Genomic DNA, 16,966 nt, shown 5'->3' on the forward strand with positions numbered 1-16,966 from the left:
ACCCTACATCTGCTCAGTTCCTTCTTACCACCTGTGACATTTAGTCGGAGCACCTTGTCTTGCATCGCAAGAGCATTAGCAGTTCTTACAGTCCATTGTTCTGTCTCCTTTATTGTTAGTTGATAGGTACTTAGTTAGACCTTTAAGTGTTAGAGTAGTTGTTTAGGAGAGTTCCGTCTGGGACTTTGCCTTGGAGCGGGGCATGCCCCATTCCCCAGGCTTTAAGCCATGTTCATCGTGCAGCCGGCCGATGCCCATTAGTGATCCCCACGAGGGCTGTTTAAAGTCTTTGGGGAAGTCCCACAGAAAAGATAAGTGCAGGATCTGCAAAAACTTTTGCCCTCAAACTCACAAAGAGCGGGATATCTGCTTGAGGGCCCTCCTCATGGAGACTGCGCTTTGTTCTACCTTGTTGCCCTCTCGGCCGGACTGCACGCCTGGTGCGTCGGCACGCAGCGCACCACTGGCACCAGAACCCTCCCCGCACCATTCCTCCTCCCTGGTGCCTAAGAAGCACTCAAAGTCGACAGGCCTGCCAGCACTGCAGAAAAAGGAGGCTTCGGGCAGAGGACCTATGTCAGGCCACATGCCTGCCCCGGAGCTGCTCGGGGGTACCGCTGCGGTCAGCCCCCCATGTCCAGCCAGGGACCCATCTCCAACTCCTGGGAGCGGCAGGGGGTCTCGGCCCCTAGTAGGGTCATCTGTGCCCGAAGCTGGCCCAGCGGCCAAAGAGCAAGTATGCCAACCGGCACCGCAGACACCAAGCCAGGCAATGGATCCGGCCAAGGCCCCAGCATCTATGGGCAAGCTCGTTATGGGACCAGCCTGTAAAGCAGCCAAGTGTCCCTGATCCTCGGACTGCAGGCGTTGGTCCCCATCACCGCAGCCCCGGACCCCGGCACCGTAGCCTTGGTCCCCGATTAGAAGACACAGGTCCCTGACGCCAAGGTCTCCACCTGCAAGGCACGGGACACCTAAGTTGCGATCCCGATCCCTGTACCCATGGTACCATCAGGCCTCCCACCAGAGTTCGCCACGGCATAGATCATCATCGCCTATGCGGTCTCCCAGGCATCAATCCTTCCCCCCAGTGTGGGATCCTTTCCGGTCGCAGCACCAGTTTCCGGCTCCCCAGTACTGCTCTTCGGGCAGGCATTGGTCCTCGCTCTCTCCTTAACAGTCGCCTATTAGGGTCTGTCGGAGGACTCAGGCATCTACGGCTCTGCCCTGGTTACCGGCAGGGCAATGGTCCGAGCCTGAAGGGGAGTTCAGCCCTTGGCCTATAAAAGGCGAATAGCAGCGGCATGGCAGCAGGGGCAATGGCCCTCTCGGCAGTACTGGAACCTATGGGGTCTACCTATTATGCCGGTCCCGTACTCCCACTGTTCTTCCCAGGCAACATTGGACAAGTTGCCCCCGGCACAGCCAGCATCCAACTCTGAGCACGGTGCCAAATCCAACGCGGGTGACACAGTGGGCCCCAATGCCCAAGGAGCTGTCTGTGGACGAGCAAGGGGAAGCCACCCATCCCCTGTTGTGCAGTCATCTTCGTCTCCAGACGAAGCGGTGTCGAGCCCCTCACAAACAAGCAGCCCCCCCCACCATGTCCTCAAAAGGGTGGCTGCCAAACTGAACTTGGAGGTTAAGGAGCTAGCAGAGGAGTCCAACGACCTCTTTAATGTTATACCCTCCTCCACCCCAGCCCGTGTCGTATTGCCCATCCACCCAGGGGTCCTTAAAATTGCCAAGTCTGTGGCAGACCCCCTCTTCCATTCCGCCTACCTCCAAGAAGGCAGAAGAGAAGCACTATGTCCCCCCCAAAGGTGCCGCTTGGTCCCTGGTCCAGGGGGATGTGGGGACTGATAACAAAGGGGGTCCTGATCTGGGAGATACAGGCTTTATAGCTATGAGAAATGGAATGAAGTTACTGAAAGTAAATTTGAATCTGAATGTCAGCAAAACAAACAAAAACCAAACAACTTTCTGCCAGTGGCTGTGGGACAATTTTCTGAATTAAGTGATAAAGTCCTATTGCTTTAGACATGTAAAAATGGCACTGCACAAAGCATTAGAAATCCTGCAAAGGGACAGTGTAGGTGTTTTAATTGGCATTGTCCAGTTCATTCCCTGATGAACTTGAGTTGCTTATTGCAATTGTAGTACAGTTGCTATAGCAATGGGAGACATAAGGCTTTGGAAACATCAGAAGACTTCACTTTGGGAAGACTTCCACCACTATTATTCACCAAATGATCTAAAGGAACTCTCCTTTTTAAAAACAGCATGTTACTGGTGTTTTTGAACAGATGCTTCTTCGTAGATACTAATAGATTTTCCTCATCTTTACCTTTTTTTTTTTTCCTTCTAGAAATATAGATGTTACATTTGAAATTGCATGAATTTTTTTTTAATTAATGATGGTAGTTATTCGATATTACAGATTTGTCAAAACTTCCTGGATTTTTCATCATTAATATGACAATCACAGACAGTTCTGTGTTTTAAAATGTGAAGGTGAGCCTATGTATTTGGGTGTTTGTTGATTTATCCTCAAAGTGAATTATTTTCCATTATGTGTATACACAGATTATAATGTTCATTAAGTGGTTGTACACTCCTAACAAGTGTCACTGGCTATGCCCATAATGCCAATAATTCCTAATGTGCCATGCTTGCTGTTTTGCCACTCAGTTAGCATGCCCACTTTATTTCTCAGAGTTTACTACAGATCAGTATAAAAGCATGATCCTTCCCCCCCTTATTTCTGTTTCCCAAGACAGAAAGCTAGATTGTAGGTCATGTAGCTTTTCTATATTAAGAGTTTTTAAAGGGACCTTTTTTTAAAAGCAACCTTCTACATGTATGCCTCTACCCTTGTTCGAGTTCAGATTCTAGTAGAAGATCTCTGTACTCTTTAGATTTCTCACAAAGTTGCCCTGGTAGCTTGTCTCAGGAATAATGGATGTTAGTGATTATTCTAAGGGCTTGTCTAGACAGAGAATTAGTATACTAAAAGCAGGAGTGTAAGTGCCACTGGCTAACTGTCCTTGTGGACCCTACTGCTGTGCATTCAGGTTCGCTAATGTGTTTTAATCTACTCCCGTTTGAAAAAAGAGTAGTTCAGTGCACTGTAGATTTATGACAGCTTGCCGTGCATTAACTCTCCAACTAGAAAAGGCCTAAATGTCACCTGACATGTAGTTTTGCTCTAGTTATACTTCATAAGTTGCTGTAGAATCAGAGAAACTGGAATTTTTTCCATTTACTTCAATAGGTGTTAGATCAGGCCTCGAGAAGCACTCTGCAGAGTTTTTGTTATGCTCTCATTCAAAGCTCTTGCGCTAATTTATTAGAGCAGTCAGGAAAATTTGAAGGAGCTATGTTACTTTCTTTCAAGAGAGAAATGAGTAGACATGCATAGTATTAATATATAAAATAAATTAAGCGAGACTACTCTTACTAAAGGGATAGGGATTAGCAATAAACAAAAAGCCAACAACCACTTTGTGTTTCTTAGCCAATTTCTCTCCTTGTATCTGTTACCTTTTGTTTCTAAAATGTGTCTAAATTCCTACCCAAGCCCTGATTCATCAGAGCATGTAAATATTTTCTTAACTTGAAGTATGTGAGTCAGTCCATCCTATTAATCAAAACATTTAAGCATGTCATGGAATTCAGAGGAATGCAATAATGGAAAAAGAGCACAGTTCCATTCCTAGACTACTAAAAAATTAAGAATTTCAGCATAATAAATGTAAGTCTAGATGCCTACAACCAAGTGGATTAGCCAAATGTGGAGCTTGCTTCATGAAAAACTTACTCAAAAAAGCAATTATATATATCTCAACTAATTATAGCTAGTGGAAACATCTGTTAAAGATAACTGATAGCTGTCCTTAAAAAAGGAAGTACAGGTGAGAAATGAAAAGCACAGAATAAAAAGTTCAACAAAATTTCATTTTAGGTTCTACAGATATTCATGGCATCAAATTTCTCTGTCACAAGGTGAGGTAGCCCTTTAAGGGAAATTGGGCTCAGACTTCTTGTGCTTAGTTTTTCACCTTCAGGGTTTGAGATAGTGGTTGTGTCAGGTGACCAGGCATCATGTGATGGTAGGGTTGAGGTGGGTGGGGGAAGTAGTGCTTTCTATAAAAAGTAGCCTATTCCATGTAGCTGTGGTGAGAGATGGAGTTGTAAGGAAATGACAGGTGTCTGTGATGGGGTTGGTAAGGAGCCTATACCAACTGCACTGGAGCTACCTGTAGGAGGCTGCCAGGAGCAAAATCCCTTTAGAGCAAATGAAGTAGCCTTGAGCAATATGTGTAGATGGAAGAAGCCTGCACTACACAGTGCAAATGGGTGTTGAAAGGAGTTGATACTTGTGCTTATTTAGGATGCTAGGCTGGGACTGCCACTGAAGGTGGGAGATAGGCTATATTGGCAGAGAGAAAGGAGGGTCAGGACAAAACCGGGAGGAAAGATCAAACCAGTATCTTAGATGCCTATATACAAATGCGAGAAGTATGGGTAATAAGCAGGAAGAACTGGAAGTGCTAATAAATAAATACAATTATGACATTGTTGGCATCACTGAAACTTGGTGGGATAATACACATGATTGGAATGTTGGTGTGGATGGATACAGCTTGCTCAGGAAGGATAGACAGGGGAAAAAGGGAGGAGGTGTTGCCTTATATATTAAAAATGTACACACTTGAACTGAGGTAGAGATGGACATAGGAGACGGAAGAGTTGAGAGTCTCTGGGTTAGGCTAAAAGGGGCAAAAAACAAGGGTGATGTCATGCTAGGAGTCTACTACAGGCCACCTAACCAGGTGGAAGAGGTGGATGAGGCTTTTTTTAAACAAGTAACAAAATCATCCAAAGCCCAAGATTTGGTGGTGATGGGGGACTTCAACTATCCGGATATATGTTGGGAAAATAACACAGCGGGGCACAGACTATCCAACAAATTCTTGGACTGCATTGCAGACAACTTTTTATTTCAGAAGGTTGAAAAAGCTACTAGGGGTGAAGCTGTTCTAGACTTGATTTTAACAAATAGGGAGGAACTCGTTGAGAATTTGAAAGTAGAAGGCAGCTTGGGTGAAAGTGATCATGAAATCATAGAGTTTGCAATTCTAAGGAAGGGTAGAAGGGAGAACAGCAAAATAGAGACAATGGATTTCAGGAAGGCGGATTTTGGTAAGCTCAGAGAGCTGATAGGTAAGATCCCATGGGAATCAAGACTGAGGGGAAAAACAACTGAGGAGAGTTGGCAGTTTTTCAAAGGGACACTATTAAGGGCCCAAAAGCAAGCTATTCCGCTGGTTAGGAAAGATAGAAAATGTGGCAAAAGACCACCTTGGCTTAACCACGAGATCTTGCATGATCTAAAAAATAAAAAGGAGTCATATAAAAAATGGAAACTAGGACAGATTACAAAGGATGAATATAGGCAAACAACACAGGAATGCAGGGGCAAGATTAGAAAGGCAAAGGCACAAAATGAGCTCAAACTAGCTAAGGGAATAAAGGGGAACAAGAAGATTTTTTATCAATACATTAGAAGCAAGAGGAAGACCAAAGACAGGGTAGGCCCACTGCTTAGTGAAGAGGGAGAAACAGTAACAGGAAACTTGGAAATGGCAGAGATGCTTAATGACTTCTTTGTTTCGGTCTTCACCGAGAAGTCTGAAGGAATGCCTAACCTAGTGAATGCTAATGGGAAGGGGGTAGGTTTAGCAGATAAAATAAAAAAAGAACAAGTTAAAAATCACTTAGAAAAGTTAGATGCCTGCAAGTCACCAGGGCCTGATGAAATGCATCCTAGAATACTCAAGGAGCTAATAGAGGAGGTATCTGAGCCTCTAGCTATTATCTTTGGAAAATCATGGGAGACGGGAGAGATTCCAGAAGACTGGAAAAGGGCAAATATAGTGCCCATCTATAAAAAGGGAAATAAAAACAACCCAGGAAACTACAGACCAGTTAGTTTAACTTCTGTGCCAGGGAAGATAATGGAGCAAGTAATTAAGGAAATCATCTGCAAACACTTGGAAGGTGGTAAGGTGATAGGGAACAGCCAGCATGGATTTGTAAAGAACAAATCATGTCAAACCAATCTGATAGCTTTCTTCGATAGGATAACGAGTCTTGTGGATAAGGGAGAAGCTGTGGATGTGGTATACCTAGACTTTAGTAAGGCATTTGATACGGTCTTGCATGATATTCTTATCGACAAACTAGGCAAATACAATTTAGATGGGGCTACTATTAGGTGGGTGCATAACTGGCTGGATAACCGTACTCAGAGAGTTGTTATTAATGGTTCCCAATCCTGCTGGAAAGGCATAACGAGTGGGGTTCTGCAGGGGTCTGTTTTGGGACCGGCTCTGTTCAATATCTTCATTAACGACTTAGATATTGGTATAGAAAGTACGATTATTAAGTTTGCGGATGATACCAAACTGGGAGGGATTGCAACTGCTTTGGAGGACAGGGTCATAATTCAAAATGATCTGCACAAATTGGAGAAATGGTCTGAGTTAAACAGGATGAAGTTTAACAAAGACAAATGCAAAGTGCTCCACTTAGGAAGAAAAAATCAGTTTCACACATACAGAATGGGAAGAGACTGTCTAGGAAGGAGTACGGCAGAAAGGGATCTAGGGGTTATAGTGGACCACAAGCTAAATATGAGTCAACAGTGTGATGCTGTTGCAAAAAAAGCAAACGTGATTCTGGGATGTATTAACAGGTGTGTTGTGAGCAAGACACGAGAAGTCATTCTTCCGCTCTACTCTGCTCTGGTTAGGCCTCAGCTGGAGTATTGTGTCCAGTTCTGGGCACCGCATTTCAAGAAAGATGTGGAAAAATTGGAAAGGGTCCAGAGAAGAGCAACAAGAATGATAAAAGGTCTTGAGAACATGACCTATGAAGGAAGGCTGAAAGAATTGGGTTTGTTTAGTTTGGAAAAGAGAAGACTGAGAGGGGACATGATAGCAGTTTTCAGGTATCTAAAAGGGTGTCATAGGGAGGAGGGAGAAAACTTGTTCACCTTAGCCTCTGAGGATAGAACAAGAAGCAATGGGCTTAAACTGCAGCAAGGGAGGTCTAGGTTGGACATTAGGAAAAAGTTCCTAACTGTCAGGGTGGTTAAACACTGGAATAAATTGCCTAGGGAGGTTGTGGAATCTCCATCTCTGGAGATATTTAAGAGTAGGTTAGATAAATGTCTATCAGGGATGGTCTAGACAGTATTTGGTCCTGCCATGCGGGCAGGGGACTGGACTCGATGACCTCTCGAGGTCCCTTCCAGTCCTAGAATCTATGAATCTATAGTCCACCCCTTCTACTAGACTGCTCAGTCTGGCAGGGTGCAATAGATCAGAGTGCTTTATTCATAGATTCATAGATTCTAGGACTGGAAGGGACCTCGGCGCGGGCGGTGACGGGTAGCGCTGGGCCCGGCACACGTGGGGGCACAAGAGCGAACTGGGCTGAACGCCGGGTCCCTCCTCGACGCGCCCTGGGGGAGCAGCGCTCGCGCGGCCACTTCCAGCCTCCGACCCCCCACCAGCCCCGTTACGTAGCAGCCACTGGGCGATAAAGAGGCTGCTCCGCGGCGCGCCTAGAGCCCGGCCCGGCAGGCTCCGCTCCCAGCCTGCCACTGGGACGCAGCGAGAGCAGGTCCAAGCTCGACCCGCCCCTATGCCTCCCCACGTGGGGCGCGCATGGCGGCGGCACGCGCCTGTCGTCCCCAGGCGGTGCGTGTCAGGCAGCTCGCGAGCTGCCCAGGGTGAGTTAGGGCCTCAGGCCAGGGGTCCTCCAATACCATCTCCTGCCCCACCCCCTTCGCCGCGCAGTGTTCCCGCCTTCAGCTCGCGCCGGTTGGAGGAGACTGGGGAAGGGGCGTGGTCGGAAGGGGCGGGACTACAGGAGGCCGAGGTTGCGGGCACGGGGGGCCATGGCAGTAGCGCTGAAGCGCGCGCCTAGCTTTGAATGAAGGGCGCTCGCGCTTGGAGAGGGAAGCGGCTCTGGGTGCGGCAGCGCGCGCCCCCCTTGGCTCGAGCTGCCTTGCGCCCTCCGGAGCCCCCTCCCTTCTGGGCAGGTGAGTTAGAGAACGCGCTGCGCGCGCAGCCCCCCCGGTTCCGTGACCGTCGCTCACTCGCTGCCTCGGGCTCTTCTTCCGGGTCCGGTGGCTGGGGCGCACGGTTCGCGTGCCCCGTTCAGCCCCTAGGCCTGTCTCTTCCAGAGGGGGCGGGGGTGCTGGTCCCTTACTAGTCCCTCCTCTTAACGGCTGCTGCCCTCAGGCAGCTCGATGTAGCGGTGAACGTGCCATTTGTTGGGGTGGGAGTCCCCACCCACACACACCTGCTCAGCATCCCTATTGCCAGCCCGGGAACAGGCTGGACCCCTGTGCCAAGCACAGCCCATGGACTAGTGGGTGTGCTTAGGTCCCTGGCCCACAGCAGGTCTCCAACTGGCGTAGCCAGGGGTCTTGTGCGGAGAGACAAGGGAGCATGTGATCTCGAGGTGTTTAGTTGCCACCACCATTTGTTATTGAGTGTCTTGGGCTTTGTTCCGGTCTCCTTCCCTGTGACACCCGCAAACTCGGTATCAGTTGTTGCATAGTGAATGTTGGCTTGTAAACTACAGTAATGACGAGGGTGCAGACTTTACACCCCAGTTAAATAAAGGGGGATAGAAGGGACCACCCCTCTTGCAGCTTTTGTTTCAGGCTGTCTCTTTGCCGATTTAGGAAGACAGTCATTCTTCCCTGTACAATCATTGCCTATTTCACAGGTTTCCTTCCCACCATGTCAAATGGAGAACTTAATATATTTATTGGTTTAAAGAAGGCTTTGATTCTGGAGGGTCTGGATATGGCCCATAGAGCTCAAGTGATATAATGTGGCTTCTGGGTTGGGTGTCTGATACTATATTTTTGTATAATCATAGAACTGTAGGGCTGGAAGGGATCTCAAGAGGTCATTTAGTCCAACTCTCTATGCTGAGGCATGACCAAGGTAGACCATCCCTGATGGGTGTTTGTCCAAACAATGCTCAGAAACCTTCAATGCTTTGAATTCCACAACCTCCCTTGTAAGCCTATTCCAGTGCTTAACTATGCTTAAAGTTAGAAAGATTTTCCTAATATTTAACCCAAATCTCCCTTGTTACAGATTAAGCTAATTACTTCTTGTTCTACCTTCAGTGGACATGGAGAACAATTGATCACCATCCTCTTTTTGTAAGAGCCTTTAACATACTTGAATGCTATCAGTTTTGCCCCTCAGTCTTTTTTTTCCCCTCAAGACTAAACATAACCAGGTTTTTTAAACCTTTCCTCAGAGGTCAGGTTTTCTAAATCTAAATCTTACTGCTGCTCTCTGGACTCTCTCCAGTTTGTCCACAACTTTCTTAGTGTGGTGCCCAATACTGGACACAGTACTCCAGCTGAGGCCTCACCAGCACCGAGCAGAGTTGAATAATTACCTCCCATGTCTTACATATGGCACTCTTGTTAATACACCTCCAGAATATTAACCTTTTTTGCAACTGCATCATGTTGTTGACTTGTGTTCAATTTGTGATCCACTATAACCACCAGAGCCTTTTCTGCCTAGCCAGTTATTCCCCCTCTTTTATTTCAGCAGTGGATTTTTTTCCTCCCTAATTATAGTACTTTGCACTTGTCTTTGTTGAATTTCATCTTGTTGATTACAGTCCAATTATCCAATTTATTCAGGCCATTTTGAGTTTAATCCTGTCCTCCAATGTGCTTGAAACCCTGTTTACTGTCATCTTCAAATTTTATAAGCATTCTCTCCACTCCATCATCCAAGTCATTAATGAAAATATTGAATAGTACCAGACCCAGGACTGACCCCTGCAAGACCGCACTAGATACATCCTCCCAGTTTGACAGCAAAGCATTGATAACTACTTTTTGAGCATGGTCTTTTAACCAGCTGTGCATCTACCTTGGTAATTTCATCTAACATAATGGCCATACCAATGGTCCATTTAGCCCAGTGTCCTGTCTTGCAACAAAAACAACAAGGAGTCTGGTGGCACCTTAAAGACTAACAGATTTATTTGGGCATAAGCTTTCGTGAGTAAAAACTTCACTTCTTCGGATGCATAGAAGTGAGGTTTTTACTCACGAAAGCTTATGCCCAAATAAATCTGTTAGTCTTTAAGGTGCCACCAGACTCCTTGTTGTTTTTGTAGACACAGACTAACATGGCTACCCCCTGATACTGTCTTGCAACAGTGGCCAATGGCAGATGCTTCAGAGGGAATGAACAGAACAGGGCAATTATTGAGTGATCTATCCCCTGTCATCCAGTCCCAACATCTGGCAGTCAGAGGCTTAGGGACATCCAGAGCATGGGGTTCCAGCCCTGACCATCTTGAATATTGATGGAGCTATCCTCCAGGAACTTATCTAATTCTTTTTTGAACCCAGTTACACTTTTGGCCTTCATAGCATCCCCTAGCAATAAGTTCCACTGGTTGACTGTGTTTTGTGTGAAGAAGTACTTCCTTTTTTGTTTTAAACCTGCTGTCTATTAATTTCATTGGGTGACCCCTAGTTTTTGTTTTGTGTAGACAATGTCATATGGGATAGTGTGAAAATCAAGTCTACAGCTTCCAGTATTATCCTCTAGATGCTTACAAAGTGACTATTTAATAACTTGTTCCAGTATCTATCCAGGTATCAAAGTTATGCTGACTGATCAATAATTCCTCAGGTCCTCTTTGTTTCCCCCTTAGATAGGTGCCATTCTCCCATCGTCTGGGACTTCACCTGTTTTCCATGAGTTCTTGATGATTGCCTCAGCTAGTATCCCAAGCTTAATTTTGTCAGCCCCTGTCAACTTGAATACATCTAACTTGTCTTGGAACAGTTTACCAAGGGTTGTGGTGGAGTATTCATCACTGATATTTTTTAAATAAAGATTGAAAGCTTTTCTAAAATATATGCTCTAGCAATTATTTTGGGGAAGTTCTATGGCCTATATTATACAGGAGGTCAGATTAGATGATCACGATGGTCACTTCCAGCCATGGAATCTATGAATCTAAATAGTCTTTAATCTGTTCTTTCCCTAGTATGACTTGTGTTCCTTTCCCCTTGTTGTTAGTATTAATTGTGTTTAGTATCCGGTCACCGTTAATCTTTTTGGTGAAGAAGGAAGCAAAATAGGAATTAAACACCTCTGCCTTCTTGGTGTCATCCATTATAAGCTCTCCTTTCCTGCTAAGTAACGGACCTTCACTTTCTTTCATTTTTTCTCTTGCTCCTAATGCATTCATAGCACCTCTTCTTGTTGCCTTTCATGTCCCTGGATAGATGTAATTCATTTTACTATATAATTTCTATTCTAAAATCTCTATGTGCTTAAAAATATTAATACATTTATCCTGCCAGACTCTTAAAAAAAGAATCTGAGGCAGTGGTTACCAACCCATTGATCGCAATTGACTGGTCGATCTTGGAGACTCTCCCAGTTGATCGCGATCTCTGGCGGCAGCAGGGCTGCCTGCCCTGGCCCCACGCCGATCCTGGAAGCGGCCAGCACGCCCCTGAGGGGGAGGGCAGGGGTCTCCATGCGCTGCTCCTGCTTGCAGGCACCGCCCCCACAGCTCCCATTTGCCGGGAACAGGAAGCTGTGGCCAATGGGAGCTGTGGGGGCGGTGCCTGCAGAGAGGGGCAGCACGTGGAGTCATGTGGCCCTCCCTCCCTCTTCCCCCCCATCCCCCCCCCAGGGCCGCAGGGGTACGTTGGCCCCTTCTGAGAGCAGCGTGGCCATGTGGTGCACTACTGGCTGGCAGGGTGGGGAGGTGGCCCAGCTCATGATGGGGAGTAGGTGCCAATGTGCCTGAGTGGGGCCGGGGCAGGCAGGGAGCCTGCCTTAGCCCCGCTGTGCCGCCGCCCGGGAGCTGCCCGTGGTAAGTGCCCCATGGTGGGAGCCTGCACCCCAACCTCCTTCTGGAGCTAACACCCCAAACTCTCTTTTGCACCCCAAACCCCCTCTTGCACCCCAAGCCCCAGCCCTGAGTCCCCTCCCAGAGCCAGCACCCCATACCCCCTCCTACACCCCAACACACTGCCCCGGTCCAGAGCCCCCTCCTGCACCCATACTCTCTCCCAGAGCCCACACCCCGCATCCCCTCCTGAACCCCAACACTTTGCCCCAGCCCAGAGCCCCATCCTGCACCCAAACTCCTTCCCAGAGCTTGCACCCCCCACTCACTCCTGTACCCCAACCTCCTGTCCCAGGTTCAGCCCAGAGCCCCCTCCCACACTGCGAACCCCTTGGCCCCGGCCCAGAGCCTGCACCCCCTCCTGCACCCGAAGCCCCTACCCCAGGCTCAGCCCAGAGCCCCCACTCCTTCTTGAACCCCAACCCCCTGCCCCAGCCCAGTGAAAGTGTGTGAGGTTGGGAGACAGTGAGTGACAGAGAGAGGTGGGGATGGAGTGAGCGGGGCGGGGCTTTGGGAAAGGGGCGGGGTAGATCCTGGGTTGCCCTTAAGTTCAAAAAGTGATCTTGGACGTAAAAAGTTTGGAGGCCACTGATCTAAGGTAACTACTACTATTTTTAGATGTTTCAGTGACTTATTTATTTTTAAAAAGATTGTCTTCTAGATTGTCAAGATAATTAGCAATGTAGAAGATAGCAGTTCCTGTCCTAGAGTATTTACAGTGTTCAACAATAGCAGGCAGAAGGGATGTTGTTACACTTTGGGACACTTTCATCCAGACCAGTTGTGTTACTACCTGCCCTGTAATCCTGGGTGGGTTCTGTGCTGTGTAGCTTTGTCTCAAAGTCCTGACACCAGCAGCATGCTCACCGCACAATGGTCTCACCGTGCCTTCCACCAGCCTGGTTATTCCTTGCCAAGTGAAACCAATATCCATTCCAATCCCAAGTCTCCCCCAAATCGTCTCCCCTGCAGTGTCCAGTCCTTCTCACTGGACCCTCTCAGAAGTTATCAAGTTCATTGTCTCCAAAGAGATAGAATATACGCCACCCTGTTATTTTGGTTGGAGATCCACACTTCAGCTTAATACACCGTAGTGAGATGGCTTTGTAAGAATAATAATTTAAAAAAATAAAACACTGGTGTAAGTGATTTCAAGTAAGAGTGTAAGAGATAAAACAAACTACATGTTTTCTAGTGACTAAAACTTAATTCTAGCAAGTTACGATCTTTGCCTAAGCAGTTTGCTTATTTACATGAAGTTATTAGCATCCTTAGTTCTCCAGACCAGGGGGCCCAACTTTCATAGGTTTGAAGGGTGCTGTCCCCTCAGTGATAGATACCAAAATGGCTTTTTGCCTTGGGTTACATTGTCAAATACAAATACATTGTCCCTGTTTCACGAGGCATCCGGTGGGTGCAATCTCCATCACCCATCTGAGTTTAAGTGGTCATCATTCCTCACATGCTCACCTGATGGTTATGATTACCTTGCCTGTAAATGTGCTTTTCATTGTCTTTGGTGTCACCTTCCTTAATTTACATTGGATACACAGTCAGGCCTGTGAAACAACATTCCTTTGTCTAGGACAGTCTGTGCATAGGCACTGTCTGCCAAACACATTTTAGGAACATATTTCCAGCATGCATCTATGATTCTTTATACATCACCTGTACATACATCACACAATAATAATGACTTGTGTATTACCAGTTTGCATAAGACACCTAACACGACACCTTTTAGATCCAGATTATGACAACAGCAAATTAACGCAATGAGAGTGAGACCTGATGAGAATTATGGTAAGGTGGGCCCTATGCCAGTTGGCATTGAAGTGCTTCCTGGGTCACAGAAGTATTTTTCCTTTTTTTTTCCCAGACTGGGAAACTGAGACAGAGAATTTGAGTGAGTAGTCCAAGGTGATTCTGGCAGAATTTGTTCTGTTGAGTCCAGGGGTAGTCAATAGGTGGATTGCGGGTCAAATCTGGGCCACCAGATGCTTTCTTGCAGAAAGAGCAGCGCGTTGGAGCTAGCTAGTCGGGGCTTGGAACCAGGATGGACCAGCAGCTCCCCTAAATTCCCTGTGCGGCAGCCGCCCAGCAGGCTATCAATTGCCGGGCAGTTCAGCTGTCCCTCCCCCCACTGCCGTGTGCTGCTCCTGCCCTCTGCCTTGGAGCTGCTCCCAGGAGCATCCTGTTTGCTGTGCGGGGGGGTGGGGAGAAGGCAGGAAGAGGAGTGCTAATATCAGGGTATCCACCTGCTCCTGTACCCCATCTCCACAGAGCCAGGGGTGGGGAATATGACAGGTCTCAGGATGGAGGGAGTTTGCTAGCAGCCGCTGCAGTATACTTAGAGTGGGGTCAGCGTACTTAAAGGGGCAGTGCGTGTTTCTCTCTCAGACACATGGGGTGTGTGTGTGTGTGTGTGTGTGTGTGTGTGTGTGTCTGTATCTCTGCCATGCTGTGTCTCCTCCCTCCATTTGTGCTGCCTTGAAGTATGAGGCTACATTAGCAACAATGTGTTAACCCTTAAGGGCTCAGCCGAGTGCTAGTTCATCATTTAGCAGTAAGGCATTTTTTAGGAAATATCCCACCCTCTGACTCCACCACCTTAACCAAGCTTCACAATCATCATTGCCGTGTACAGGATTAAATTGTTTGTTTAAAACTTATACTGTGTGTGTGTGTGTGTGTGTGTGTATAGATATAGAGAGAGTCTTTTGTCTGGTGAAAAGAATTTCCCTGGAACCGAACCCACCCTATTTACATTAATTCTTATGGGGAAATTGGATTCACTTAACATCGTTTTGCTTAAAGTAGCATTTTTCAGGAACGTAACTGCAACATTAAGCGAGGAGTTACTTACAGTATAAGCTTTTGGAATATGAAGTTATTTCCTTGCTCTCACATGTATACAATTTTACACCTAAGTAGATATGCGGTTTAGTTTAGGTGGTTTTCTTTTGCACAATTGCGCTTTAGTTAACCACTTTGTACTTGTCTCCAGCATTTAGGGCAGCTGCAGGAGAAGGTGTACAATTATGGCGACTTCTTAAACAATGACTGAAGAACCTCAGAGTTACGAACACCTTGGAAATGGACATTGTTCGTAACTCTGAACAAAGTGTTATGGTTGTTCCTTCAAAAATTTACGACTGAACATTGACTTAATACAAATTTGAAACTTTACTATGCAGAAGAAAAATGCTGCATGTAACCATCCTAATTTAAATGAAACAAGCACGGAAACAATTTCCTTACCTTGTCAAATCTTTTTTTAACTTTTCCTTTATTCTTTTAGTAGTTTTATATTTAGATAGATAGATAAATATAAAAACCTACACACACACATTCTGAGAGTCTGCTGTAGTAGAATAATACCTAGGAATTCTAAAGCACTTGACAAACATTAATTAAGCCTCTATCAAGGCAGATAGGTAGATGTAACCATAAAAGCTGTGACTTGACTGATTCTCAGCATTGCTCTTCCTCATCCTTGGAATAATGTAGAAAAAGTGCATGTGATAAAAGGAAGTGCTTGTTTTGGGCAGCCACATATTCAATATGTGGTAATTCCTGTCCTATCAGGTGTCTTCCTTTAATTAACCAGATATGTATTGCAGCAGCTAAGTTGGCTACAATAGGGCCAACAAATATAGTAAACTGAGAAAAATTGGGCTTGGAAAACTTACTTTTCATCCTGGCTAATAGATACAAGTAAGTGCGATGTCATGACTCCCAAGCCAAGGAAAGAAACCATTTTTACCAAATTTTGTACTGTATTTACTTCTGTCAGTGAACTTTCTATTTAATGTTTGTTTATTAACTTTGGCTCTTCCACTGCTATCCTACCATCTTTCCCTTTCTGGCTCCATTTCTCTCCTTTAATGTATAGGTCAGAATGTATCTTTTTTTCCTCTGCAGTCGTCACAGTCGTCTTTCCTTTTATTTTGCCTTTTGTTCATATTTATGTAATATCTCTATAGTGTGTTCTCTCCATTCTTCCTTCAACTTATTAATTCAATACTATATTTATCTAATGTATTTCATCAGTCCTTTTTCGTGCACTTAAATATCTAGGGACACTCTTCCCCGGACACCTACTGTAACATCCAGAGGACTAAACCTACAAGCCCAGCAGCTTCCAAAGTGTCTGTCTATAGAGAGCTGGCTGATCATGTACAGCTGACTCTTGTTTCCAACTAATAACTCACAGTAAAAGAAGCCTAATACATCAAATGTTTCATAAGACTACTTTGCTATGTAAGCAACTGATGTAGTTACGTCACTGCTGCTATTTGATCACCGATGGGAGGAGAGGTGGCCCTAGTTATCATGAAGGTAGAAAGGTGATATACAAGATAATCTATTGAGATGTGGATCATGCTGTGAAAATGTTGACCAATATAAAATATATGGGAGCCAATGTCCAGATGAGAGCTACTATATGTATTACAACAATACTTAAAGCCCCCAATTAAAATTGGGGCTTCAATGTGCTAAGTGCCGAACATACACAGAGTAAAAAACAGTCCCTTTCCCCAAAAATTTCTAATCTAAATAGACAAGACAAAGAGTGGGGAAATGTTATCCCCGTTTTACAGATGAGGAACCCAGGCACAGAGATTAAGTAGCTTGCCCACAGTTACACAAGAAAACTGACAATACAGTAACTCCTCACTTAACGTTGTAGTTATGTTCCTGAAAAATGCTACTTTAAGTGAAATGATGTTAAACGAATCCAATTTCCCCATAAGAATTAATGTAAATGGGAGGCGGAGGGGTAGGTTCCAGGGAATTTTTTTTTCCAGACATAAGACATTGTATACTTACACAGTATAAGATTTAAATAATTTTAAACAAACAATTCAATACTGTACTCACCAGTGATGATTGTGAAGCTTGGTTGAGGCAGGGGCATAGTGAGGTCGGGGCGTGGGGGCTTGCCCCACTCCTCCCACCCGGC

The 16,966-nt window shown here is 45.8% G+C and overlaps 1 protein-coding gene across 1 annotated transcript in view; it reads left to right on the top strand.

The window, feature by feature from the left end:
• Positions 1-7,946: 7,946 nt before the first annotated feature.
• EBAG9 (estrogen receptor binding site associated antigen 9) overlaps positions 7,947-16,966 on the top strand; it is a 47,410-nt gene continuing 38,390 nt past the window's right edge. Inside the window, exon 1 of the mRNA XM_026646089.2 lies at positions 7,947-8,113. The gene's annotated coding sequence lies outside the window, so the exon portion shown is untranslated. The remainder of the gene's footprint in view (positions 8,114-16,966) is intronic.

This window comes from Terrapene carolina, unplaced genomic scaffold (genome assembly GCF_002925995.2).
Source record: "Terrapene carolina triunguis isolate 2854851 unplaced genomic scaffold, T_m_triunguis-2.0 Scaffold58, whole genome shotgun sequence".
NCBI classification, from domain to species: Eukaryota; Metazoa; Chordata; order Testudines; family Emydidae; genus Terrapene; species Terrapene triunguis.